Source organism: Hibiscus syriacus, unplaced genomic scaffold (assembly GCF_006381635.1).
Source record: "Hibiscus syriacus cultivar Baekdansim isolate YM2019G1 unplaced genomic scaffold, ASM638163v2 tig00110988_pilon, whole genome shotgun sequence".
Taxonomy (NCBI): domain Eukaryota; kingdom Viridiplantae; phylum Streptophyta; class Magnoliopsida; order Malvales; family Malvaceae; genus Hibiscus; species Hibiscus syriacus.
The window spans coordinates 3,068,740-3,072,987 of NW_024062942.1; the positions used below are offsets into that span (position 1 = coordinate 3,068,740).

At 37.4% G+C, this 4,248-nt stretch overlaps 1 pseudogene; it reads left to right on the forward strand.

Moving 5' to 3' along the window:
- Nucleotides 1-476: 476 nt before the first annotated feature.
- On the forward strand, nucleotides 477-3,222 carry LOC120149084 (annotated as a pseudogene).
- The last annotated feature ends 1,026 nt before the right edge of the window (nucleotides 3,223-4,248 follow it).

Below are 4,248 nucleotides of genomic sequence, written 5' to 3' on the forward strand. Positions count from 1 at the left end.
AAGTTAAAGCTCTCACCATGATATATATATTTTCTTTCTTTTCCATGGCAAGAAGCTTTGTCCCCACCACCACCTTTATTCAATTCAAAGCATCAATTTCAACAACAAAAAGAATATAAAGAAAGCAACCTCACAGTTTCCTCAATTTAAATTCTGTCAGATTAACAAATTGTTAGTAACAGTTACAAATCTCTTTCACTTTATAAAGACTTTTGATGGTTCACTCAACATGCCTTCTTTAAACCTGTTTTGATATCATTTTCCGCCATGTTCATGACTTGTTTCTTGAGAAACCAGCACAGGCAAAGAGAGTGCTTTTGATTCTGCTTTGAAATTGATTCGGGTCCACATTTATGATTCTTTAAGTAAGAACCTCTTCTTTAGTTAGTTTCAACAGTTTGAAGTGGGTGACAAGATTTGTAGTCCTTTGTGTTCAAAACTAGAAACACCTTTGATTCATCGTCATCACTTAAGCCATGACTTCAGTTCAATGTGGTAGCTTCTGGCAACATTCCTCGTCGAATGTAGTTGACGAAATCCTGATAAAGAAGCTCCTCCTTAGCCATGATCCGGACCACCGTCTCCTCGATTCTGAGATGCTGCTATCTGCAGTGGAGAACGTCATGTTTTATGCCACTACATCGGAAGAACCAGTAACTCCCTGCTTGCTCTCATTTAGCAAAGTCTCATGCAGTACTCCAATAATGTTTACTGAATCAGTGAAACTTCATTGCATTGTTAATGTCTTTCGGTTTAAGGAATTCAAGTTGTTAACAACCTCGATGTTGTTTTCCGGCACAGGTTCATGATGAACCTGATGAAGCAAATTTAAAGAGTAACATTGGCAACATTGAATTGATTGAATCACCAGAACCACTGATGCATATCATTTATAAAATTGCACATGAGGTAAGGTTTTCTCTCAGTTTCTCCAGTTCCCTTGCATTGACAAATCTATTGATTTTTCATTTTTCATTGATTGCAGATGCTTTGCAAGTGCCCTGGTAAAGGCGATCTTCATACGAGAACGATGGCGCTGTTCGATTTGCTGGGAAGTCATAGATGGGACGCGAAAGTGGCATTAGCAATTGCAGCTTTTGCAACAAGCTATGGTGAATTTAGCCTCATAATGCAGCTACGCCCTCATAGCCCCTTGGCGGTATCAGTTGCAAACTTAAAACAACTTCCTAGTAACATGAGCATGTTGAAGCCTCAATTAAAGGCCTTAAGATTGCTTTTTAAGACAATGGTGGATTTGACAAAGTGCATCATTGAGTTCGAAGCTCTGCCCATTGTATATGTAGGACTCGATATCGACAACCTAGCTGCGATGAAGTCCGAAATCTACATTACAGCTTACTGGATCATTAGAAGTGCCTTGGTCTGCTCTTCTCAAATCACAAGCCTGATGGCCATGAAACCTGAGCAAGTGCATGTTCTGACCTGTCATAAATCTAAGAAAATGCTGAATTTACCTTTATATGTTCCAATGAGTTTTCTTCATATGCTAAGCCCAAATACTTCCAAATTGAATAACTCAGCTACTTCTGCAGGTAATCGAATATAACAAAAGCAGCGTTGGAGCTCTTGAGTTTGGAATATATGTTGAACAACATGTTCGGTCACCTTAGGCCGCTGGTGGACATTTTTTTGTCAATAAAGAGGTCACTGTCTGGATTGTTTAGAAAGATTTAGAAGCCTTTCAATGACAACAACATTACATTTACATACAATGAAATTCTGATTCATGTTTTATATTGTATTTACAGAAGACCAGCTGCACCAGAAGCTACTGAACCTTTTTAAGAAGTCCCATATCGGCAATCAAAAAGTGCTTCAGATGTTGTTCGCTTTAAAAGATGACATGCCACTCAAGGATGGTTCGACACAAGAAAGGGTAAAACCTCTCTTTCTTTCTTTCTTTTCTTTCGACGCAAGAAAGGGTAAAACTTCGTTTATCTTATATGGTAAACTCCTGGATTAATTGCCAGTTAGGTGTTTCTGAACTGGAAAGCAAGGTTGCCCTACTTTTGATTTCCAAGCCAGATCTTCTTCCATTAGAGCAGTTGTTTTTTCTAGTGAACCAAACATATGATCATCCTCACAGAGAAAAGGTAGAAGGAAGTTATGCCATTATATGGGTTCCCATTTCGTCTTCCGAAGTATGGACCAATGCTGAGGAGAAACGGTTCAACTTTTTATCGAACTCGGTGCCCTTTTACTTGGTTCGGAAACCTTGGTCTCTAAACTCTGCAGTGATAAACTTCATGAAACAGGAATGGAACTATAGAGGTGAAGCCATTATGGTAGTTTTGGATTCGAAAGGGACGATCACAAGCTCGAATGCGCTCGATATGGTATTCGTATGGGGACCTAGAGCATACCCTTTTTCACTTTCAAGAGAAAATGAGCTTTGGGGGCAGCAATGGACAATGCAATTTATTACAAACGAAATTCATCCCATTCTCACACAATGGGTAAGATATTGAAATACTTCTATTTTTCTTTTTCTTCTATATCTTTCATAATCTACTTTTGAATCCATTTCAGGTTGAATAAGGGAGAAACATATGCTTATATGGAAGTGAAGACTTAGATTGGATTAGAGAATTTAATGCCAAAATGAAAGATATAAAAGATGCAGGCATGCAGCTTGACATGATATATGTAGGTAAGAATAACCCTGATGAACATATAAAAGAGATTTTGAGCTTTATCAATGGAGAAATACAATGCAACATACTCTCATTCACAAAGATAGAGCTGTTTTGGCTTCGGTTAGAATGTATGAGACGATCAAAATCCCGACTCGGGAACAATGATAGTATTGAACCTACTGATATTGTTCTGGCTGAGGTCTCAGCACTGCTGGATAACAATGATGCCAATGGCTGGACAGTGTATGGGAAAGGATAGTCAACAGATGTCGTAAAGGTTCAAGGGGACGAAATCATTCGATGCTCGAACCTGTTTCGACAGTGGGGCAACAATGTGGCGCGGTTGGAGTTCATAGATGCTCTCAGAACTGTCCTTGAACCGCCTCTCGTTGAAGGGCCATGCGATCACACACAGGTTGTTCCTTATTCTGAAGGGTTGAGGCAAGGAAACATTGTGTGCCACAAATGCAAGCTGCTTATGAAGAAGTTCATTGTCTTTGAATAAATTGTAACAATTTTCAAAGTGTGAAATCTTACTGAAAATTTTCTGGCTGAAATAACTTTGATGGAAGGACTGATTGCAATTTAATCAGCACATTTCTACATGCACGTTTATATAAAATTTAAACTAATGGAGCTCTAATTTGTTTAACAATGAGCTTATTGCTCACTTGTGTTCGTTTAGCAGTGCGGTGTGAATAACGTTGTTTAACGATAAACTAACTAGTAATAATCTCTAAAATAGGTGATTTAAAGTTTTAATTTGACACCTCTCCTACTATAAAAAATTGTTAAAGAAAACAATGAACAAGCTATTACGAAAGTATTCATTTTCCATATTTACATTATCTATTGAGTAGTATCAACTTGCATATAAAATCAAATAATTTTATTGTTTCTAGCATTTTGACATACTATAACACCCTCAGACCTATGCAGGTGACCCGATTCAATCTGAGGTGTCACATCAGGGCCACTGGAGCGACTCACAGTAAAAATCCCAGAAAAACTAAAATTTCTGTTAAAATTTGTAAAATCGTAAAATAATTTATATATATATATATATATTAAAAGTAGAATTTAACAATATCTAGAAACAAAACAGGTTTCATACCCGGATATAAAAACAAAATACAACCTACATGTCCCCAAATCACATGCATCGTGCTCCACAAGCAACGCCGGTGGAACTTCTTTACTGATGTCGATAGTTGCACTGGTTCAATCCTTTTAACCTGAAATGATGAGTAAAAGAATGAACTTTGGGAAGCTCAGTAATACATAACTAGCAAGTGATGCTGAAGGACATGCAGATAATTAGCAAGCATAAAAATTTCCTTATCGATTCAGACGTCTATAGGTTTTCGGGATGAGTTGTGGTTCCACTGATATTTCTTCCAGTAAAAGACATGAAGATTTCAGTTCAGAGGAAACATTCAAAAGACCAAGTTCAGGAGATCAGAATAGGATGTGTAGTGTGTTCCAACAAAACAGAGTAACGTATATAAATCCTTTAAAAACGTTTGTAGTTTAAAACATATTTTAAAAACACAGTAATATTCTCAAATCGAACACCGTTTGCAGTTCCTCA